This window comes from Myxine glutinosa, chromosome 8 (assembly GCF_964187855.1).
Source record: "Myxine glutinosa chromosome 8, kmMyxGlut1.1, whole genome shotgun sequence".
In the NCBI taxonomy this organism is placed as follows: Eukaryota; Metazoa; Chordata; class Myxini; order Myxiniformes; family Myxinidae; genus Myxine; species Myxine glutinosa.
This window is the reverse complement of record NC_136268.1, coordinates 143,695,930-143,721,220: the sequence shown is the minus strand read 5'-3', so window position 1 is coordinate 143,721,220 and position 25,291 is coordinate 143,695,930. Positions and strand designations below refer to the sequence as shown.

The 25,291-nt window shown below is 45.2% G+C and overlaps 1 long non-coding RNA gene across 6 annotated transcripts in view; it reads right to left on the bottom strand.

The window, feature by feature from the left end:
• The window catches only part of LOC144893342 (uncharacterized), an 80,398-nt gene that overhangs the window by 4,705 nt on the left and 50,402 nt on the right, over positions 1-25,291 (bottom strand). The window contains exons 4-11 of one of the 6 annotated variants that reach the window (XR_013624411.1): positions 15,276-15,694; positions 14,628-14,723; positions 13,124-14,493; positions 11,081-11,217; positions 10,244-10,279; positions 9,955-10,030; positions 2,263-2,364; positions 1,565-1,725 (exon numbers count right to left, since the gene is read on the bottom strand). This is a non-coding gene — a long non-coding RNA (uncharacterized LOC144893342). Of the gene's footprint in view, positions 1-1,564; positions 2,365-9,436; positions 10,031-10,243; positions 10,280-11,080; positions 11,218-13,123; positions 14,494-14,627; positions 14,724-15,275; positions 15,695-25,291 lie in introns of those variants that run through there. The other 5 variants (XR_013624410.1, XR_013624407.1, XR_013624408.1 and 2 more) reach the window with 5 other exon arrangements.

The following is a 25,291-nucleotide window of genomic DNA, read 5'->3' as shown; positions in this document are numbered from 1 at the left end:
GTATTTGGCTCCATGCATTGTTCCCTCTATCCTTACAAGTCCCCCAGTCCATGCCACTGAAAAGCATCCCCACAGCATGATGCTGCCACCACTATGCGTCACAATGGGGATGGTGTTAGGGTGGGTGATGAGCGGTGCTCGGTTTCCACCATATGTAGAGCTTTGCATTCAGGCTAAAGAGTTCAAATTTCGTCTCGACAGACCAGATAATCTTTTGCCTCATGCTCTCTGAGTCTTTCACGTGCCTTTTTGCAAACTCCAGGTGTGCTGCCATGTGCCTTTTTCTCAGGAGTGGTTTCCATTTGGCCACTCCCCCATAAAGTCTAGATTTGTTAAGGGTTGCAGAGACTGTTGTCCTTTTGGCAGGTTCTTCCATCTCAGCCAAAGAACTCTGTAGTTCTGTCAGAGTGGTCATTGGGTTCTCGGTTCCTTCCCTGACCAAGGTCCTTCTTGCCCAGTTGCTCAGTTTGGTCAGACAGCCAGCTCTAGGAAGTTTCTGGCTAGTTCCATATTCTTTCAATTTCCTAATGATGGAGCTCACTGTGCTCTTGGGAACATTCAACACTCTAGAAATCGTTTTATACCCTTCCCCAGATCTATGCCTCCTCACAATTCTATCTCGGACTTCTACAGACAGTTCATTGGACTTCATGGTAGAGTTTCTGCTCTGACATGCACCGTCAACTGTGGGACCTTATATAGAAAGGTGTGTTTCTTTCTAAATCATGTCCAATCAATTGGATTTGCTCCAGGTGGACTTCAATCATGTTGCGGAGACATCTCAAGGATGATCAAAGGAAATTGGATATACCTGAGCTCAACATGGAGTGTAAACAAAGGGGTTGAATACTTATTGATGCAACGCATTTCAGCTTTTCATTTTTAATTGATTTGTAAAGATGTCTGAAAAAAAGAATCCACTTTGACATTAATGGGGTGTTATGAGGAGATCAGTGACAAAAAGGGTCAATTCAATCCATTTTAAATTCAGGCTGTAACAACAAAATATGAATAAGTCAAAGGGTGTGAATACTTTCTCAAGGTACTGTAAGGGTATGGTTCCAGTTAACCCTATCCCTGGAAATAGTCAATTTCAAGATACTGTAGGAGCTGTGTGTGCTCCAACGTAAATCGGAAGAATGGACGCGACAAAAAGCTGGAATTCGTCCGAGTTTCTTTATTGTGTCAAATCAACTCGGGTACTCTGAAAAGTCCGTTTATCGGGCAGCAATATATATATACACATTATCCCAGAGCGTTTGCCCGGGAAAGGCGAGACCGGGCGTGCCCGGGCGTCCTGGACGAGGCCTGGCAAGTCGAGAGCGGGCATGCCCGGGCGTCCTGGATGAGCCCTGGAAAGGCGAGGCTGGGCGTGCCCGGGCGTCCTGGGCGAACCCTGGAAAGGCGAGTCTGGACATGCCCGGGCGTCCTGGACGAGGCCTGGCAAGTCGAGAGCGGGCATGCCCGGGCGTCCTGGACGAGCCCTGGAAAGGCGAGGCTGGGCGTGCCCGGGCGTCCTGGGCGAACCCTGGAAAGGCGAGTCTGGACATGCCCGGGCGTCCTGGACGAGGCCTGGCAAGTCGAGAGCGGGCATGCCCGGGCGTCCTGGACGAGCCCTGGAAAGGCGAGGCTGGGCGTGCCCGGGCGTCCTGGGTGAGCCCGGCATGGTGATCGCTCCGCGTCCTCGGTAGGTGCAAGGCGATTGTGTATACCCAGCGGTAGCCGCTACAATACAAGTTAAAAATTTACAATACATAGGAGTTTTGTTTTGTGAGGCACTTGTACCCAAGGCATGCAACTTTTAAGAGCATGCTCATTGGTTACCACACAATTTCTCGTTCAGTGCAGCACGCTTTCCATTTATTTTATGGACTACTCGGCATTTTTCCCGTCACGTCACAGATTTAATCGAAAGACAGCATGTTGTACTTCGTCTATTTTGCTATATTCATTCTATCATTTGCCTGAGATAATCTTGCAATCGGCTAATCCTTGCTGCTGCTTATGTATGGCGTGAGCAAAAAGCACTTCCACTTTTCTGTGAAGCTAAGTGGTGGATGCTTTGGATTTAACCTCCACTTAAAATGAGTGAAAAGAAACATTTTTTAAATTTCAAATTATCCTCACTCAAATTTCAAAATCACCGTAATGCATATTATCAAATTGTTTAAACTTTCTTCAAGAAGATGATTTCTATTACCGGATGGATACCACCGGATGGCTATACGATACGCATTTACATAGAGACAATTAGGGTCTTACCCCAAATTGATAGTATTGGCTAATGGTCACCCTCCACGCTCACCAATGAGCACAATCATCTTCTTCCTGAATGCCAAGAAGACTGGAGGTAGGTTTTTTTCCCTGCAGATATGTGAGACATGCCATCTGATAAATTTCGCTAGTTTGACAGGGGTACCACATGGCAACATGGAAAAACTAGATGGTATTTATAGAATACTTACCCTGCGCAGTCAACTTGGTGCGAGCGAACTCTCCTGTTTTTGAAACGTTTTTTTTTTTTCTTTGATCCAATATGGCTGCCAGACCAAGTGAGCGATGACATCATAAATTTATATTCTCCAATATAATTGTTGCATAGATCACAATCAATAAATTTAAAACTGATCAGACCAAGCGTTGTCCCTGGCGAATTATTACGTCATAATTATGGCACCAATGACGTCATCGTTAACACTTATTCCCCATATGGAGTTCTTTACAATAAACCACGTTTCAATTTATACCATGGAGCGGTTTTGGAGATATAGAGGTGCAACGTTTTTCAGTTTTTCCAAGATGGCACCTGTACCACATGACCTATTACATCATAATTATCATTAAACTATTCTGCAGTGGGAGGCGCTCCTGCGGTGAACATTTAGTGTCCATCAGACTAACAGTTGCAGAGGATTTTTTTTTTTTCATATTGATCAGATCAAGCGTTGTGCTTGTCGAATTATGATGTCATATTGAAGGCACCAATGACTTCATCATTAACACATCTTATTCCCCAAGGGGAGTACTTGACAACGAGTCATGCTTCAATTTTTTCCATTGAGCGGTTTGGGAGATAGAGGTGTAAATTTTTTCCAAGATGGCGTCCGTACCACGTGACCTATGACGTCATAATTATGAATTAAATTTTTATAAAAGGCGGAGGCACTCCTATGGTAAAATTTCGTGTCAATCGGACCAACGGTTGCTGAGAAAATGAATTTTTAAAATGCAGACACGTACGCCACATGTACACACAAACAGCCGAATGCCAAACCCTGCTTTCCGCTTCACAAGCACAGGGGAATAATAAATTGGCAACACTATGTGATAATTGACTGCTATTGTGGAGGAGGGGAGGTTGGGAGAATTCAGGGGGTGTACACCTCCTCCTCCCCAACAAGGGGGCGGGGGGAGGGGAGTGTAGTGGAATCAGGCAATAGACCCGGCTTCATCGTGGGAGATTCCAATGATTTTGAGGGCAATGGCTTCCACCGCATCAAGCTGAGCAAGGTGTGAGGCATGTTGTTATGATGGATATTTCAAAAAGTTGTGGACTGATTGGTACAAAAATTCGTGGACAGGTTGGGTGTGTGACCAGGACAAATCGATTCGAATTCGGTGAAGGTCCGAATCCGGATAGGAGAATTATTTTTAACTTCAGAGTGAATCTTCACCATTGAGAGGTGGGAGCAAAAATATATAAAGCATGACGTTTCAAAACGTTGTGGACGGATTATGACAAAACTTGTGGATGAGTGGTTTGGTGACAATAAAAAGCCAATTCGATTTTGATTCAGGTACGTATCCAGATACAAATCATAAACCGTTTAGCCTGGAGGAGGTTTGCGCTCCACCAAGTGCTGGTCTAGTTACCCTCGTCAGAGGAGAGAGGATGGAATTTGAGTCCGTTTGTCTGCTTTTTGTTTGTCTGTTTGTCCGCACAGAATAAATATGATTTTCTCTGCAACCGTTGGTCCGATTGACAGGAAATTTACTCCACCTTTTAATTTTTTTATGATAATGACATAATAGGTCACATGGTATGGGCGCCATCTTGGAAAAACCGAAAAACTTTGTACCTCTATATCTCCGAAAGCGCTGAATCGAAAAAATTAAGACATGGCTCATTGTAAATAACTCACAATGGGGAATAACGTATGTTAATGATGATGTCATAGGTCCCTCCATTATCACGTCATAATTCAACAAGTACAACACTTCATCCGATGAAGATGAAATTTGTTGAGCGTCATCTCGGGATAAATTGATGGAGACTAGAACAACACTTCGACGTCATGACGTAGACCGATATGCCTCCGCCGACATTACATCATTACAATACTTCACTAAGTTTGCTTTAAATCCATACAGCTGTTCTCAAGTCATCACATTTTTACCTGACATGACCTCTTGTCAGGAGCCGATTTGACCTCTTGACCCAAAAATCTAATCAGTTCATCTGTACACGATTCTACATAAGTGTACCAAATATGGTCAGAATCCCATCACTGTTTCACAAGTTATCGTGGTAACAGGATTTTTACCTAACATGACCTCTCACCTTTGGCCTTTGACCTCGTTACCCCAAAATCTAATCAGTTCATCTTTACCTCATTATACATGCCTGCACCAAGTTTGACTAAGATCCCTTCAGCCGTTCTCAAGTTATCGCGGTAACGAAAACCTATCACAGACGGACGGACAACCTGAAAACATAATGCCTCCGACGACTTTGTCAACCGAGGCATTAAAAAAAAAAAGATGTCGTCGGTTCACATGGTTCGGCTGCCATATTTGTTTTAACACAAAAGCCTTAAAACCCACTAAAAACACATCTTGGTGGGGGGTCTGCAACCTCTGATTGCTCTTTCGTGTTATTATTGTATTGCTGTTGTTCTAAATTCACAATTCCCTGGGTTATTCTATAATTTACCCTAACCACTAGTGTGGTTAAATCAACAAAATTCACAATTTTGACTTAACTAAAAAAAAAAAAAAATCAATAAACAATGCCTGGTGTTTTATCAGGGAGTAACATCATTAATTCCTTTCCTTTTATGGAAGAAGCAGCAGTCAATGATGGACGTTACTCTGCGATGTTGTATAATTTATTTGTTCCCGAACTACGACGATTAAATCTTTCACAATCACCTTGTACCAGCAAGACTAATCTCCCAGCCACGATGCTGCGAATGTGCAACGGTTCTTGGACAAGTCCCAGACAAGTGGATCAGTAGACGTGGACCAATTGCTGGCTACCTTGTTCACCTGATCTGTCCCCATTAGACTACATATTATGGCTATGTAAAACCATAATTTTACATATCATATTCCTTACTTTGTAAAACCTGTGTTTACTCAGCAAAACCATATTCTTGGGATGAAATTGAGGCTACGATCACAAATGCAATTCATGAAATGACTTTGCAGCAACAGGAGAATGTTTTAAGCGAGTTGGAAAATCGGACTGAGCGATGCATTACGAAACATGCCAGTTATGCTGAAACCTAAAAATTCCAATTGTATTTAGTAAAAACTTGAAGTATGCTTTCATGCACCATTTATATTTGGTTTATATCATGTGTACAACAAGGTTTTGTTTTTGTAAGTACTGTACACCATTTTAAGGCTTATGGATATGGTATACGACTTGCTATCACCTTTATTTGACTCACACTTAACTTTTCCTCATTTGAAGGGTCTCGATTTGGTAAATCTAACCAACAATTTGGTGAATTGCAAACAAGGCCTTCATGATCATTGTAATCTGCCATGAGGAAGCCAAATCTACGGGCCGATCACTTTCCCATCGCAGACAGGTCGGTGGTCTCTCTGTCTTCTACCTTCTCCATTATCATCTTGCACCTTCTGCTCTGCCTGTGCTTTGCCCCCCTACGAGGTTCCTGCAGGGCATGCATGGTCTATCACCAATCCCCTTCTGGTGAAACTCCAAAAATCCAGGATCACTGCTCACCTCCACTAATTCATTTTTCCTTTTTCCCACCTGTGGGACCAACTTCCACATTCTCCACATTCTTCCCTCCAGGTCTTAAAGACAGCTGTTCATCATCTCAGAACATCCTTCATTAATCCTCAAGACAACATCTCCAGTTTTTTCTTCCTGAGAGTTTGCTTCTATATCAATCTTGTCTACCCTGCGCATTCTCCCCACATCCCTTATTTGTCCAAATCTCCCGTATTTTGTCCCTCAAAACGTTGCTGATGGTGTGTTCCCCACCCATCTCCTTCTCTTTTGGCTGTTCATTGTGTTCTGTTACATCCTGATCCATTCTATGTTCTAGCTCCTCCACAATTAAGCCTCGACTCTGTGTTAAATAAAAAACGATAGTATTAATATTGAACCTCAACTACGTATTCAATTTTGAAAGACCAATCAGCCATTTTTACCTTTATTTCAACACTTAACAGGTGCAATTGGAAGAGCACAAGATCAATTCCAACACCGCCTGCATATACAGTCCATGTGACAGCAACCAGGTCCTGGGGTCAATCAAAGATTTCAAAAGTGGAAAAAAAATCCGAATCAAACGAGACATTTTCCTTCCCCAATGTTTTGTGGCAACCGCTTCCTGAAGATCCTTTTTAAAGATAAACAAATGTCAAAGAGCCCAACAATGTACAAATGGCAAGCTGGGATCGCCGCACGAAGCATGTTCCCTTCAGTATCGAGCACCAGATCACATACTAAACAGCCCATCCGTTGGCCACGGGCCAGGTCAACCACAGACAGGTGGAAGTGGTATGGCAATTAGAACAGTTAGGAATGTTAAAAACAACCAATAATCATATGGCAAGTTCATACATCATGGTAACACACCCCGAGACAAAAATATTCTGTTTACTTTAACTTAGCACGAGGGAATTATTTATTTATTTAGTTAGGCCCCACCAATCCTCAAGGATTTGCAAATAAATAATTATACACATCAGGTTAAATGGATAAAAACTTGCGCAGGTGAAATTAACCATTTCATGGAATGAATCTTTAAAAAAAACAAAAAACAAGACCGAACGTCTAACAGCGGCGGCATAGCTGGGCTTGTTTGATACTTTAGTTGAAGAGGATAGTATGACCTGGGTGGAGATACCAGTTAGCAAATAATGGAAGTGTTAAATGATTTTGCATTGAGACACTGGTTTATTCTAGATGTTTCGAGTCAACAATGAACCAACCATACACCGCTTCAATCCAGTAACCTTGCAATCATGACAAAGGGATTGCAGTGTTACGATTATATTTACTATATCATTATTATTATTAACATTATTATTATTATTATTACAAAAACGATACTACTGTATTAAGAAACCTGGGCTAATTTGGCAGAAGCAGCCTGAAGGTGAGGCATGAAGGCTTGAAGCCTAAGGCCTGTACGTACTGTGTCGTTGGAAGATCAATAACGTCTATGCTTTCGATATTTGAAGGTCATTTTACCAATCGGTTTGTTTGTGTTTCACACTGAATGAAAAACGTATAGGTAGAGCATGGCGAATGTGATCTATGACAGGTTCGACAATATGTTCGGCCTGAACGGCATATAAATCAAAATGGCGGAGTGTGGTGTCAGCCGTCGTATGCCGTAATGACATCACAGACAATCATATCACATCACATCACCCCCGTCATGTGACCAGATTCTCAGCTCTGATTGGTGTACCTTTGTGAAGGACATACATACATACATACATAGACAGACAAACACTGTTCTAGACTGATTTGCCTTACGGTCTATGCCATATGAAAGAAAATCACAAAATGTTTGTTTAAATTTCAAATTAAAAAGCAGACTTACTTTTTTGAAACTATGTTAAAGAAAAGGAAATGCATTTTGCAACAAAACTACATAAGGTGTGTCTTCTTCTTTCTTATGCAGCAAATGGCTGGCTGTGAGTCATAGCACTGTCTGAGGGCACCTTCGCTCCTTCATTCCTCTTTTCTCCCGCCTCTGGAACAAACTCCCTCACTCTCTTCAATCCCACTCCACCCTCCAGGTCTTTAAAACAGCTGTTCACCACCATCTCTTATCTTCCCCCATCCAAAACCTTGATCTTTTCTATCCCCGATAATTCCACCCCAATTCCACTTTTTGAAATACCAACTTCTGACCTGGAAGTCCTTGGTGTCCTTGTGTCTTATACTTCTCCCACCCCCCACCCCTTCCCACGCCTCCTCCCCCCGAGCCCTCTCCCTCCCACACATCTCCCTGCTCTCAAATGTTGTGTGCTCTCAAGTGTTTGTGTGCTTCCCATTCTCTTGTCTTCCGCTCCCCTTTTTTATATATTTTGTTTGTCTGGTTGATTTGTTTGTGAAGTAAATGTCAGCTCTTTCACGAGCCTCGATTCAGTATACAAAAAAAAAAAAAAAAAAAAAAAAATGGAACATCCTCTGTAAGTTCAGGGCTGAATTTTGAAATTTGTCCATGGTGCCGGCGATAACTTGCCTACACTTTTAAAGGACATCGTGGGATCTTTAACGTCCACAAACTAAGGCTCGCGGAGGGGACTCGGTTTAACGTCCATCCGAGGGACGGCACACATTAATGCATCACCCAGCCTGTGAAACACCATGGTGACAGTGTTACGGATTTGTCACTTCTGCCTTTGTTGTTATTATATACTTGTAGGATTTTTAGTTTCAGGTAATATTGTTGTTAAGATTTCTGTGTGAAATGGAGATGACTTTCGTAATACGTAAAAAGAAATGTTTGTGGAGGAAAAAGAAAAACGCGGCAAAGAAACCGGAAGAGGCGAGAAGGAAAAGTTCGGTGGAGGAAAGAGACTGCCGTGAGTCGCATCGAGGTTGTGAGTGGACTTCTCGATATTGGTCACGAATGAATTGAGGCTTCCGGTGAAATGGATTGCCCGTGACATCATCCTATATTGCGATTGCAATTAAACATGCGCCTCAGGTTTTGGTCCCGAACGTAAACTATTGTTGGCGGGAAAGCAAGTGCCTCCATTACAGGCGGATATGCTATTTTTCCTCGAAGAGGCCATCCGCCTGGTGCTTCATGTTTTGTCGTTGGGATTCCCATATCGACCTCTTTGTGTTGATCGCCATTGGTTTCCATATCGGCTTAGTCATTGGTGGACGTGAGGGGTGGATTGCATTCACGTTTTGGGGGATTGTTACATCGCGCCGATACCTGCCTATTGTTCTTGCCGTTCTGCACGACTTTGACCTTCACCCAGCGTGGGGGGGGATTCGTGCACTGACTGGGGATTTACATTCTGCTCACATTTGGCGTATCGTGAGTTTATTGCTTTGAGAGCATTGTGGAATGATGGTACCATCATATGTATTGTTTATTTGATACAAGTGATATTTTCATTGTACTTTCGTTAAGAGTGTTATTATTGTGTATGCGAGAGTTCTTAATACAAGTACTTATTTTGTTCAACACAATTGCATTGGTGTGGTTTTACCATGGTTTATTAGAACACTCAGAATAACAAATCTTTCAGCTGTGTTCCTGCTCCATACTCTGAGGGGCACCGTCACAGGGGTTTGGGGGGGGGGGGGGTGGGGGGAGAGGGAGGTAACACGTAACAGTTTACAGCTGTGCCGAGATTAAAACCCAGGCTAGAGTGCTTAGAGGTTAGCGTGCGTACGTCTAGGCCATCCTGCCAGGTACACAAGGTGAGCCGCTGCTGTTTGACAAAAGCCACCACTTCACCTCGAGCCCAAGTCCATACATAACTTGTTATCAATCCATCGATGGTTTTCAAAACGTATGATGAGTTCATCATTGAAAAATACTGATGAAGAGTCGAGCACCGTCCCCGTGGAAAATCCCGTTATTTTGGTTCAATGCAACATATCAACCGAACATCTTGCACGCAAAGCACATTTCATCAACCACAGGGCAGATTCAGTATTTGCAAACAAAAGGATGAGAGACCCACAACATGTCCCCCCACCCCCCTCAATACCATCAGGAGCCTTGACCGTGGCTGCGATAACCCGCTCCGACATGCAGTCGCCTCATTTGCCCGAAGGCTGTGACAGCTGCAAAGCAGGCAAACAAATTCCAAGTGAAACAAGGAATTCTAAACTCTGGAACGCAACCACAAGAGCAGGTGTATGTGCTGGGACACCACTGAAAGCACAACAGCTCGTTTTAAAGATCCACATACACTTATGCAAATTTAACAACACCTTCCAACTTGTGTATACAAAACGTGTTACCTTTATGATGGCAAGTGCAGTCGATGACCTCACCTGTGAAATAAACTTCAGATGGAAGTTGATGAAAAACTGAAAGAACAAAACAAAACCCATCAAAACAAAGTCAGCAAAACAAGTTCACACCACCTGGCTGCCAACTCCCCCCCCCCCCAAACCCCCCACCTCCACCTCCTTCAAACTTCATACCTGCACTATACAGTACACATCAATCCTCACACTACAAGAGCATGGGACAGCTTGAAGGAAACCATTCATTTATTCATTCTATTTTATTGTCCACATGAAACGGAAAATTTTTTATCTACTGGCAATTCAATTCACAAAAGGTGTATCATGTCTTTTTCACATTCACATTAAACATATGGCTGGAATTAGGTGCAAATGATCTCTAACACGAGAGCACAAGGTAAGTGAAGCACAAAGGCGAATGACTGAATGATCAAAACAAACAAAAAAAACAGAATGGCACTCGGTAGAGAGCATACCTCCGCCAGGCTGAACGGTTTATGTTTTCTATCCCACTGATGGGCCAGATCTGGATCCGAAACTTCAACAAAATTGAATCGGCTTGTTCTTATCAACTCCCCAAATCATCCAACAAGTCTTTTCATAATCCGTCCACAACTTTGAGATATCCTGCGATATATGGGTTTTGGCCCTATTTCTCAATGGTGAAGAATCACTTTAAAAACCATAGTATCGGGATCCGAATCCAGATTTTCACCAAAATCTAATAAATTCATCCATGTTACACACAAACCTGTTCACTAAATTTCGTCTGAACCTGTCCATAATTTTTAATACAGTATACCCTGCTCACAGCAGACAGACAAACAGACAGACAGGGTTGAAAACATAACCTCCATCCACCTTCGGTCGCCGAGGTGAGCATGAAGTGGATGAGATGAAATCCCACATTCTCTTGTCAACACAGCACATATCCAAATACTTGTGCTCAAAAACGTGTTCCATACTATGATCAGAAATGATCAAAGGGCCATGGCCACCTGTTAAACAGCAAAATCAAACATAGGGGCGATACACCTGGCGCTCACCTGGCAGAATATACTGCACTGACTAAAGGTATTTTAAACGAATTTAAATGGTTGCTAGAAGACAGGGCAGAATGTAGAATCATACTAACAAAATCAAAAGACTTTGTTTAAACAAAAAAAAAACCTATTTTGGGTGGCAAGCCCCCCTCCTCCACCCTCCTCCTCCCATATATACCCCCTCAGACCCCAATTTTTCTAATGCCTTGATCAAACATTGGTACATCATGGGTGATGAAGGTTGTGGTGAAGTTTCATCGAAATTGCGTGTGTAGTTTCTGAGAAGAAAGAAAATAGCTACTTTGGGGGGTCAAACCTGTACCACTGTGACCCCCCCCCCCCATACATCCCCTTAGAGTTCGATTTTCTTAGTGCCGTGAACAAACTTCGGTACATCATGGGTGATGAAGGTTGTGGTGAAGTTTCATCGAAATGTTGTTTGCAGTTTCAGAGGAAAAAGCAAATTCCTAACTTGGGGGGGGGGGGGGGGGGGGTCAAACCTGGATCCACTTTGACCCCTATAAACCCCCCTTAGACCTCCATTTTTTTAAATGCAGTGAACAAACTTTAGTCACAACACAATAAATATAATTTGTGCCAAGTTTGGTCACAATCCCTTCAGCGGTTTCGGAGAAGAAGTTTCAAGTGTTTATGGACGGACTGACGGACGGACGACGCGACATCGCACAAGCTCCCCTGAACTTCGTTCCAGGTGAGATAAAAATCAGTTCCTTTGTCTTGTCGACATTAGTAATTAAATAATGACAATCACACCAGTCTACAAACTTCTGAACTTCATTCACATATATGAGGGAGGAAAGGGTGGGGCAGAGGGGGCAAATTTTCCACCATACTTGCGTACATAGTAAATGGCATCGATGCACAATGTTGTGTGTGCAGCATGTGCAGCACATTCACATTGGTGTGAAGATGTAGGAGATCAGAGATCATGTCTGGACTTGTGAGGATAAACCCTGATGCATGGGACACACACTGTGTTCAGACCTGTCGCGTGTGACACCAGGTGTATAGAGGGCACAAGCCTTCAATATTCAATCTGTGTATGCAGATAATGACGATGTGATGTCCACTCCTGCATCTTCAGATGCATATGGCTTCCGAAGCAGTTTCTTCACTCTTGGGCACAATCCTGATCGGGCGTCACTCCGATGCAGGACGCTCGAATGGCTCATTCATCCCAATAAGCTGGTACTCATTTCACCGACCTCGGAAGGATGACAGGCTGAGTCAACGGAAGGATGGCATTTGAACTCAGGATCCTAGAATCCCAAGCCAGCACCCTAACCGCTCTGATGAAGGGCAAATGCTCAAAACCTCATCCGCACATTTCCCACGACGGTTAACATATAGTACTCCTATTGGTTTGTTTATAATACCCGTCAACTGCTCCAGGGGCTTAGACAAGTATGAAAAAAATTTTTTGTCACATCACGTGATCTCTGGATGTCCAATAGGACAGGTGTTGTAAAAGCCTCATAGCAACACGTGCCAATTTGGTTATTTATTTATTTATTCTTAAATAAAAATCACAATGCGGAAAGTGGGGGAAATGCCGGAAATTTCATCATTATCAAGGAATATGGGTATTCATTCATTCAAGGTCCAACATCGGCCTTCCTTCAACAACCTCAACCAAGAACCACCAATAAAAACAAAATGGTGCAGAAAAGGGCACTTGGGCATTGGGCCACCAATAAAAACAAAATGGTGCATAAATACAAAGCGGCCCCGGTGGATACTGGAGCGCAAGTTGATCAAACAAACACGGCCAAAGCTTCTTACTGGGAAACGTTACATCACAGACGGAACTCCATGTAAACGAGAACACCCGGTGCTTTACCTGGGACTGGGACGGTACTCCAAAGACATCTCACTCCAATGGGATATCCAAACGAGCCCCAGACCGAAGCACCAACGTGTCGTCTTAACGGACCTGCAACGAACCTCGCTTCTCAAGGCGATACCTGCTACCTGCACCACGTGCGAACAGGGCTCAAGAAGCGCCCAGACGCGGCCTTATAAGGACTTGGAACGTCACAAGGTGAGACAAGCCACCGGGGGAACATATAGAAGCCAAAGGACAGCCTTCTATTGGTTTATCATAGAACAGGTGATTGCTCGTGACTCTTTATCCCCCACTCGGCGGGCACGTTGGTACCTACCGATCCAAGGCCTGGCTCCGAGCACAAGCCAATCAAAACGTCTCCTACACCTGTCCGGCAGTTTAAACGAACGGCACGAATGGTTCAGCCGAACAACGAGCGTACATTGTGGACATGTCGAACGCGAGCTGCAGACAAACGCCCGTCAATACTGAAAATCGAGATGGAGGCGTGTCTTTGGACAGTCGTTTGCTCTGTGATCGAAGCACCTGTGTGTAAAGGTTTCAGAGGCAAAAGGGTTAGAACTAAAACAACTGCAATGTAATCATTATTGCCGTTGTAATAATTCATTTTTCTCATTATGAATTGTTAAATATGCTTATTTTAACAAAGTCTTCTTCTTCTTCATACAAGACAGAATGGATGACCTTTTGTGAATGATTTCAAGAATATCAATTACATACGTTGATCATCATCTGGTATATTAGTGTATATTAGTATGTGCTCTGCTGGTTGCATCATTGCTGCGGCGTGGCTTTGGGATGCTGTTTGATGGAGTTTCCCTGAAAGTCAAAGAAGGAATTTTGCATTTGGAGAGGGTTTTCCAAAGGTACTGTGGGATCTTTTTGAAAGATACCATTAACATCCACCGGTTGAGGGCTATCAGGTGGGACGCCCAGCTTAAATTAGCCAACGAGGGGGGAATGCACTCAATGAAGCACCAGGATGGCAGTTTATAGTCGTGTTGGGAATCAAAAAAAACTAGACGGCTCAAAGGTGAGTGTGTTACCTCTAAGGTAAACTGCCACCCTGCTTGAACACTTACACCGACATGAAACATTATTTGGTTTTCTCTGGGATTATGGCCAGAAATGTCCAATTATGGTCAGGGATTATGGCCAAGGAGGGATACACGTGCACCTATGATAGAGCAGCCCCTTCCCAAACTTTCAAAATCCTTTGGGAAGGACGGGGTTAGCAGCATACAAATTGCTATAGATAGTTGGATATATCCATATAGTTTGGATACAATACCATACCAAAAGGACAAAAGATGGATGATGTAATATGGAGCTGAGCCACCACCTTGAGGGACTGGAGGGAAGACCTGGATTGGACAGAAACAGTGAAGGGATTGAAAAGAAGAATAAGTGGAGATTTGGATTTGGGTGGGTCAACAAGGAGTGAATGAATAATGGATGAAAGGATGAGCAGTGCTGGGGTTTGGAAAAGGTGAAGCACCTGTAGTGCAGGTGCTGGAGACCAGATGAGACGATGAAAGAGATTGAAAGCCGACCAGCTTGGGTCATTGAGGAACAGGTCCTGTGCTTTAACCTCCTGAAAAAAATACCACAATTATTTTAGTCACCAATGGTCGTCTCCCTCAAGGGGTTAAAACTGATGAAAAACACAGAATGATAAACAACCTTTGATATTCCTCCTTTATCCCAAGTATAAATAAATTAAACACATACAATGTATTCACTGTTCATACCATTTATTGGTAATGGTAAATGCTCAACAGGAATTACAAGGATCTTCTATTTATCCATTCTTGCATAAATCTTCATTATGTAAATGTATAAGGTGTGCTATTCGCTATTCAGCCAAAGTACACCTGCCTAAATATAATTTATGCACACTTAGGCCTATGTGGTGCGCATGCAATGACAAATAATGTGGATGCAAAGACAAAGGGGCCTTAAATGCACCACATTTGCACCATCTTGTTGGATATATATATATATTGTCGTGTGATTCCCCAAGTAAACACCACAGGGATCACGAATAGCCAAAGCAAGCATTAACTCGATCGAGGCGACGATCAAATGTGGACTTTATATATATGCGCTGGAGGAAGAAAGGGGAGGGGAACACTGAAGCGCTTACCTGTTGTCCATCGGCAGTCCCAAAGCCTGCAAAGAAAATAAACTCGAACAAACACGGATTTAAAATGTACAAAAATAACAGGTTTATTAAAACGGAATGCCGGTGACAAGAAACGCGACGGTAAAACTAAAGTCCTAAACGGGATCCTCCACACCAGACTTAAACACAGACAAAGGGATAAAATAACATTGGATAAAATAAATTATGTGTGTGGGTGTGCTTAGCTCTGATCACTGGTGAAGTCTCATCAGGTTCTGCGAATGGGACCGGCATCGCGCACGAAGCGCGCACGTTGGTGGGAACCCGGCCTCATTGCGCCAGTTCGCGCTGCACCGCTCGTAGACTCGTCCACGCATGGAGAACCGCTGTTCCCGGGCTGCAGCTCCTCCCGCATCCTTTGCACATCTCCGATGGCGTCTCTGAACACAAGAGCGCGAGCCGTCGGTCCAAGCACAAGAGCGCGAGGGAGAAGAACAAGGTACAAGAGCGACAATGGAGCAAGAGAGAGGAAGACAAGATTGAAGACAAGGAGTAGAGGGCAAGAGAGAAAATGTCACTCCGAGAGTTATTTTAATGTCGGGTCGTGACGTCATCAGCGCTTCTCCACCAATCAGCCCACAGGCCACCACTGCCTGCCCAGCTCTCCACTGCGCCACTTCTTGCTCGCCACTTCTTGCTCGCCCTTCTTTCACCAATCGATGAGTGCCTTCTTGCTCTGCCCTGGCCAATCAGTGAGTGCTTTCTTACCCCGGCCTTCCTGTTGGTCAACTCCCGCCCAATCACTGTCCCTCTGGGTGTGGCTCTCGTCCTGCCCGAGCAATGTGTGCCTGCCAGGCGGGATTGTCAGCCCCAGTGCCCGATGCCTGGCTTCCAGTTGGTTTTATTGTTATGTGTGGTTTAATGGGCAATTCCCTTGGTGATTCCTTACCCTTGGTGATTTATCCTTTGTCCCTTATGGCACCGCAATGGACACCAGCACAGGAATTGCCCATTACAACAAACAACAACAGGCATTTTAAGGCCATTTTTCTGCTCTTGCAGGGATTTCACTTTCCGCTAATTTCATCCCATACACTTTTTTGAAATACCAACTTCTTTCCTGGAAGTCCTAGCAGTGTCCATGTGTTTTATACCTCCCTTCCCGTGTCTCCTCTCCCCAAGCCCTCTCCCTCCCACAGATCTCCCGATGTCCTTGTTCTCTGCTTTTGTACTTGTGTGCTTCCATCTCTCTCCCCATCTTGTCTCCCGCTCCCTTTATCATATGTTTTATGTCAGTTTTTTTTTTGTGATTTATGTTAGCTCTTACACGAGCCTCGATCTTGTATACAAAAAATAAAAAAAATAAAAAGCACCGCTATATATTGGCTGCCTATACACAGCTTAATGTTCTCGGTAAAGCATCCACAATGTTTACCTGAATATCACGTGTCTTCGTGATACTTCACGTGTCTTCGTGTCTTCCACGCCCAGGTGCCCTTTCTCGCATCAACAGCTCAACTAATGTCGAGCACGTTGCAGTGGGAGGTTAAAATCCCGCGATGTACCGAAACGGTTTTAACTCCTGTGGAGGCGTTTCAAATTAATGGCGGGGACTGACAAGCACGTGGTTTGAGGAAACACATGAGCACCTTAGTTCTTGTAAAAACCAATGGGATTATTTCCCAAAACAACAAAGCAGAGGAAGATTGACCCCACGAAGGAATATAACAGCGAGTTGGGGGGGGGGGGGGGGGGGAGGAAAAGAATGCAATTAATGAATAATTAATTATATACAGTGAGGTAAAAGAAATCTAAAGGAATCTAAGGCGCCTCATTACAGACTCCATCACTAACGGGGAAAGGGAACAAGAACCGGGCGACTTATCTTTGGTGGTGGGGATGTCGAAGGAGGCGGGGATTGGCACTGCCACAGCCACAGACAGGTGGGGCAGGCAAATGATGAGGAGGTGATGAGGAGATGAGGTAGGCAAGGCACAATGAGGAACAGGCCAAGAAGGACACAGGCAGGATGACGAAAAGGCGAGCAGGAAACAAGCATGCGAGCAAAGATCAGTTCTCCTCCGAAAAGCTCCTCTCAGCGCACGCTTAATACACCACTCTCCTCAGGCTCAATCAGGGTGCACACTCCAATTCTCCTCCAAATCTACACGATCCTTCTGTGCCTCTCAAGCTCCTCCCTCCTGGCACATTGCCAATTCTGCTCAGAGAGTACGATCCTTTTGCGTGCTCTCAGCGCCTTGCAAGCTCCTCCCCCTTCCTCCCCGGACATTTATCTGCCCCTGGAGGTGCACATCTTTCACCCCCCTCTCTCCCTGCCTGGCAGAGCCCCATTATGGTGTGCATCACTCTCCCCTGTCCTTCTATTGCCACCCAGTGCTCCCGGTGGATGACAAGAGGTTTTACACACGTTTGACTAACCTTAAACCCTCACTATTTATTACAACGCACCACCCTCCGTATGGTGCACGTTCAAACAAAACAATCCTTAAGCTGATGTGTCCCTATTTATTACATTGGAATTGGCTAACTACTCTTACATGGACCATGCTACTCTATACACTTCTATCTGTTCTAAGGTAATCTCTAACCTCCCCCACAAACGTAACAGTACTTTATGACTTCCTGGCGACAATACAGCCCATCAAGTACCAGATCAAGCATCACATCGAGACCATGGCATCCCCTGTTTTAGGGTGTGTTCGCCGAATAGCACCCAATAAATTATGTATCGCCCACCAGGGGTTTGACTAGGAGGGGAGGGGAGAGGAGGGGAGGAGGAGAGGGGGGGAGGGGAGAAGAGGAGGGAGGGGGAGGAGGAGAGGGGAGAAGAGGAGGGAGGGGGAGGAGGAGAGGGGAGGGGGAGGAGGAGAGGGGAGGGGGGAGGGGGGGAGGTGACGAGGGGGGAGGGTAGGGGGAGTGGAGTGGGAGGGGGAGGGGGGGAGGGGGAGGGGTAGGGGGAGGGGGAGAGGGAGAGGGAAGGGGAGGGGGGAGGTGAGGGGGAGGGGAAGGGGAGGGGGGAGGGGGGGGAGGGGGAGGGAGAGGGGGGAGGGGGAGGGAGGGGAGGGGGAGGGGGAGGGGGGGTATATGTTACAACACGGGATTATCAGACCATAGTCCAGCAGTTGGACTTCACCACTTCACATGGTACCCAAAAATACGCCTGGGGATTGGTGTCCCTTATGGGGATTAACGGTCCTTGAACAACTCGGCTGTTTCAGACCGTTACCCCATTCCACACATTCAGGATTTTACCACAACACTCCATGGCTCTACAATCTTCTCCAAGGTCGACCCTCATTCACGACATAACATCAGATTCCCATGGATCCAGAGGGCATCCCGAAGACGGCAGTCACCAAGTCTTTCGGCCTGTTCAAATTCCTTTGGACGCCGTTCAGCCTTCGCAATTCCCCACAAACTTTTCAACGTTTTATTGACCGGATGCTCCAGGGATTACACTTCTGCTATGTGTATATAGATGATATTTGAATTTCCAGTGCAACCGCAGAAGAACATCAGAAACACCTACCTCCCCTCTTCACCTATTTGCAGGACTTCAGCATCATCATCAATCCCACAAAGTGAATATTCGGCTTTTCCGGAGTTGAATTTCCACGGCCCTGTGTTAACCTCTCTGGCATCCGTCTGCTCGAGGAGAAGGTGTAGGCTATTCGGGATTTCCCAATACCGTCATCTCAACGCAAACTGCGAGACTTTGTGAGCCTCGTCAACTTTTACCATCAATTTATTCCAAACGCAGTGACAACAATGCAGCCACTGAACCAGTTACAACTGGTAAGCACCCTGAAGTGCTCCGATAGGAGGAGCCGACCTTGTCAGCTTTCCACCATAAAAGACACAATGGCCATCGCCTCACTCCTGATTCATTGAAAGCCAGAAGTGCCAACATGCCTGATGGTAGACACGTCTGAATTTGCGGTGGGTGCGGGTCTTCACGAGATCATCGATGCTGGACTGGCGTCCACTGGCCTTCTTTCTCTAAAATGCTAAAGCCAACACAGCACAAGAATAGTACCTTTAATCAGGAATACTCGCTGTATACCTCGCCATCAAGCACTTCTGCCACTTCTTAAAGGCCAAACACCTTCCGCTTCCGGTCTTGCCGGCGAGGTTACGTTTTTTCGCAGCTGTCCACACGCTCCATGCTATCGAAGTTAAGTAATTGTTCCCATTTGTATTTTCGTCAAAACTGTATTTATTTTATGGTGTGTGTACCTACAGTGGGTCCCAAGGAAAATTCTCAGTGTAAATCTTTCATACCCATATAGAAAATCGTGTTAATTCGTGTCGTGTCTTTTGAGGCCTTGTACCCTACCTTGAGGCTTTGTTTTTCTCTCAGCGGTCCGTCGATTGTGCTCCAATAACTTTCGTTCTCTGTTTTTCCCAGTCTTTTCACCCCAATGCCGACTTCCTTGTTTAAAATCTCAACTCAAAAACAAACAAACAAAAAAAACATTTCCTTCTCTGTTCTTATTCGTTGTTCTTATTCGTTTATTCGTTGTTCTTATTCGTTCTTCGACCACGTGTTTCTCCCCCATTTCCCCAGGTAGTTTTCACTGTTAAACTTTTAAATGTTTAAACTTTCCCCTCAAGTTCTGTATTCTGTCGTATATTATAACACCTTTTTCTTCTTCTTCTTTAAAAGGTTGCATTCGACTTGCTCACCAAATCTATTCATCCCAAAAAAAAATTCCATCTCTTACAGTGCCTCTTTTCTACATTCCCTAAACTCTCCTGCACTCCATCCCCCCCTCCAGCATCCTTAAACGTATCTTTGACTCGAAGGTCACAAGAAACTCATTTTGCAATAAATGTTCGTTTCCCATTAATCGTACACTTTCCAAAATCCAATCTCAACCCTCCCCTCCAAATCTTCCCCATCACCCCTCCCCTCCAAAACTTCCCCATCACCCCTTCTCCAAATCTTCCCCATCACCTATCCCTTTCAAATCTTCCCCCTTGCCTCTCCCCTCAAAATCCTCCCCATCACCCATCCCTTTCAAATCTCACCCCTTGCCCCTTCCCTCCTAAACTCCCCCCACACCCCTCCCCTCATAGACTTCCCCTTGCCCCTCCCCTCCTAGACTCCCCCCTCACGCCTCCCCTGCAAATCTCCCCCATCTCCCATCCCTTTCAAATCCCTCCCCTTGTCCCTTCCCTCCTAAACTCCCCCCTAGCCCCTCCCCTCAAAAACTCCCCCCTCGCCCCTCCCCTTCAAATCTCCCCACCCTCATTTCTTATTCATTTCCCCCCTCTCACCCCTCCGCCTCAAAGCGTCCTCCCCACTTCTTCCCCCTTCCAACTCTCACCTCCATCTCCCCCAACCTTCTGTCTCACTCTTCCCCCTCCTCAAATAACACCTCATTGTGCCTCACCCAATCACCATCAAACCTTTTGTCCGCCCCATTCTTCCCTTTCTCTGAGCTATTCTGAAATCTCTGACACACCTTCAACAGCTCTCCCTACCTCTTCCTCCTCTTCCACATCTTACCCCACCCCTCCTCCTCCCTGTTCTGTATCCGATGCTCCCCCTTCCTCTTCATTAACGGTATGGACCTCAAACATCCGGGGCCTTCGTTCAAACTTAACTGATCTCTCCATACAGGTTGCTTCTGACAAACCAGACGTGATCTGCTTAACAGAAACTTTCCTCCTTCATGATGTCTCTGATTCCTTAGTATCTCTCCCGGGTTACTCCCTCCTCCGGTATGATAGACCTGAGCCTCGTCCTCGAGGTGGGGTTGTTATCTTTATCAAAAACTCTCTTTCTCACTCGCCCTGCACTGCCCTCTCTCCACCTCACCCCCAGGAATACCTCTAGCTACGGCTTCCCCTTCGCTTCCACCTCTTGTTCATATGTGTGTTGTACCGTCCACCAAACAGTGATGACTCCATCTACATCTCGCTGTCTGATAATATGGACCAACTTCTATCTACTCATCCCAACTCTCTCTTCCTCATATGTGGTGATTTCAATTGTCACCATGCCAGTTGGCTGGGTGTGGGTACCGCTCTCACCAGCCATGGCTCCTCAGCAAAGGACTTCTGCGACTCACTGGGACTGACACAATCTGTCAATTTCCCGACCCGGATCTCAGTCAACGGAGCATCTTCTCTTCTGGACTTGGTTATGACTAACCTCCCTGAAAATGTCTGCTGCTCTTCTTCTGCTCCAATCGGCTCATCTGATCATGTGCTTGTAAAAGTGGACATCTCTCTGACCATTCTCAGGAAGCCTCCTCAGCGTCGACGAGTCTGGCATTTCACTCAGGCCAACTGGCACGGTCTTCAAGCAGCCATCAATTATCTGGACTGGTCTCCCAACTCGACCACCTCTGACATCAACTCATCCTGGGAATTCTTCCAAAGTAAATTGCTCTCTCTCATGCACAGATTTATCCCATCTCATCTTCAGTTGTCATACCCTTCCTCCTGTCCATGGTACACGGAATCTTGTGGTGAGGCTGTTTCCCAGAAACAACTTGCCTTCGTCTCCTGGAAAGCAAATCCAACGGAAGGAAATCTCATTTCCTTTCACAACGCCCGAAACAAGTGTGTGTCCACCCTCAGGAAAGCCAGGAAACAATATCTCTCCGTTCTCAAGACCGAACTCTCTTATCTGTCGCTCTCTTCCAAATCCTGGTGGCGTCTGGTCAAATCTGTTTCTGGTGTTTGTTCCCCCTCCATCCCCTCCCTCAACTCAAACGGCTACACAGCTGACTCCGCATGTGAAAAAGCTGAATGCCTCAACTCTGTGTTTGCCTCTAAATCTTGTGTCCCAAACCCAATCCCTCTCTTTACCCACCGTACCCAGTCGTACCCAGCTGCTCCTGGACTCCGTGTCCTTTCCTCCTGACAAGGTGGAAAAGTTTCTGTCAACCCTCGACTCTGATTCTGCAACTGGACCTGACGGCATCAGCCCACGGGTCCTAAAATCATGTTCTTCCGCTCTTTCACTCCCTCTCTCTGTTCTCTTCACCATCTCTTTTGCTCAAGGTCATCTGCCATCTGCTTTTAAATCAGCCAACATCACCGCTTTACACAAAAAGGTGCAAAAACGGATCCTAGCAACTACAGACCAATCAGCCTTCTCCCAATTATCAGCAAAGTCATGGAATACATCATTGCTTCGGATATGAAATCTTTCCTCTTCTCCAATGGCTTGAACTCTGATCATCAATTTGGTTTCAGACCAGGTCACTCTACTCTGGACATGCTGCTTCTGCTGTCTCAACAATGGATGGAGGTCCTCAATGCCAAACAGGAAATTAGAGCTGTCTCCCTCGACGTATCACGTGCCTTCGATACGGTCTGGCACCCCGCTCTGCTCACCAAACTCTCCTCCTTTGGTATCCATGGAAATCTCCACGCATGGCTGGCGGACCTCCTCTCTAGTCATAGTCAACGTGTGGCCCTGAATGGGTTCCTCTCATCTCCTCTTCCTATTCAGGCTGGAGTTCCCCAAGGCAGTGTTCTGGGCCCTGTGCTTTTTCTGGTCTTCATCAATGATCTCTCCGACTCTCTTGAAAAGCCTCTCTATCTCTTTGCTGATGACTCCACTCTCTGCCGCTCAATTCCTCATCCCTCAGATCGGCAGTCTGCAGCCTCCTCACTCTCTGCAGACCTGGACAAAATCACAGACTGGGCAAACAAGTGGAACATGTCTTTCAATCCTGACAAATCTCACACTCTTACAATGTCTCTCCGAAAAGACCGACTGGACAACCCTCCCATCCACTTTCTGAATAATCCTCTCAAAGAAGTTCTGTCACTCAAGCTTTTGGGTCTCACTATCTGCCATGATCTTTCCTGGGAAAACCACATTTCAAATCTGGCCTCCAAAGCCAGTCGCTGACTGGGCATCGTCCGTCGTGCGAAGTCCTTCCTTGGCACACCTGAGCTCCTCACCACATACAAGGCTTTCATCTGCAGCTCAATGGAATACTGTTCCCCACATCCCGGTGTGTACCCTAGTTTAGAAATAGGTACACCGTATCCCTGCGCATCGTAAGAGGTGACTAAGGGTTGGCGTCAGGAAGGGCATCCGGCCATAAAAACATTGCCTCAATAGTAAGGGAAACATATGAAAATCTGTTAACTAAATTGTTACCAAAAAATTTCTTCATCAATATGTTTGTAAACGTATGTAATAACATGTGTTAAAATGTTGAAGGTCAACTCCCGTGGGAAACCCAGAAAAAAAGCTGTTGAATTCGGGTACCGAAAAAATTATTTTCGAGAATTTTATTTTTTAAATCGGCCCTTAAGTAACTTATGAGGGGTCAAATAAGGGTTTTTTCATGATTCTGAGTTGATTGTTAACATTTATATTTCACCACAGACACTCCTTTGTGGAAAAGTAATTTCTAAATATATCTCATTTTCTACTTTGCAGGACATGGAGTCTAGCAATATGGATGAATACGTTACTCCACCTGTGCTCAATTGCTTCATCTGTGCACGCTCGGATACACCAGCTGAAAGGCTCATACAAGCAACTCCAAAGGGATACTCAACTTTATTGAAACAAGCAGAAACTGTCGAAAATGTTACTGTTGTGGAACGTATGAAGGAGGCTCAAAAGGAAGGAAAACTGAGGTACCACCAGAAGTGTAAAAATGATCTGTACAACAACTTTGTTGCAACCACCAAGAAGTCAGCTCAAGCATCAAAGGCAGAGAAAGAGTCGTCAAAGTTGAAGAGAAGACGCACTACTTGTGAGTTCAGTTCATCAACTGGCTGCAGTTCTAGAAGATCACAGTCAGTTGACCTCCTGTATAAGGATGTATGCATTCTTTGCAACCAACCAGCCCAGCTCTACAAAAATAATCCAGCACAAGCTAGAAAGAAATACAGAGTGCCAGATAATTTGACTGCAGATACACTGAAGGCAAGCTTGCTGAAGACAGCACGGAGTCGCGGGGATGACTGGGGCACTGAAGTCACTGGACGCCTGGAAGGGATCAACGACTTGGTAGCAGAAGAAACACTGTACCATTTGCGATGCAAACTTATGTTTGCGAGAGGTGACAGTTTGTCCAAGACTGATGAGGAAGGAAAAAGGAAGAGAGGACAGAGGAGTATTGATGAGGAGCGAGAGGCAGTTTTTATTGAATTCTGCGAATGGTTAGACTCAGAATTAGAGCATGGGGTAATGAACATGGACCAAGTCCATGAAAAGCTGCAGGAGTTTGATCAGTCACCAGAGAAGAGCCTTTCTTATTCAAAGCATTGGCTAAAGATAAAACTTCTAGAGAAATACGAAGACACCTTGTATTTCACAACACAGGAAAGAAGGGCAGATGTACTCTGTCTCAAAGATGGCACCGACAATATTCTGCGAGCGCATCATGCTAATCTTGACCATGGAGATGAGAAGACTCAGATCATAAAGACGGCACTCAAGTTCATATCCAATGATATTGCCTTGATTGATTTAGGTCCAAAGTCATACCCCACCACACACAGTATGACTGACATCGATAGTCAGCTGACACTTGTTCCTGCAAGCCTTCAGATGTTCTTGAGACCGATTGTCAAGACAGACGAAAGAGTTGCCGTTTGGGGGCAGAATTTTATTAAGGCCTGTCGACCTCGGTCTGGAGTATTGCCACACCAAATGGGGCTTGCCATACAACTTGATCATAGATTTGGGTCAAAATGGATGCTCAACAAGTTCCACCGGCTGGGATACACTGAGTCTTACACGGAGACACAAAACTACAAATACTGCTTCCTTAATAGTAGGAGTGGAGATGATGTTCCAGATACTTCTGGCACTCTTGACACCATTGTGGAGGAAACCGATGAACAGATCAATGATGAGGTTGCGGTTGATGCTGCGCTTGAGGATCAATCAGTGATGACAGCCAAAGTGCCAGCCAGTGAAAGTGAATTGTCAAGTAATGATCAGGTGGTCTTTATGGAGGTTGGGGAAACAAACAATGCAGTCACTCAGTTTGTTGGAGACAATATAGATTTAAACATTGTCTCTA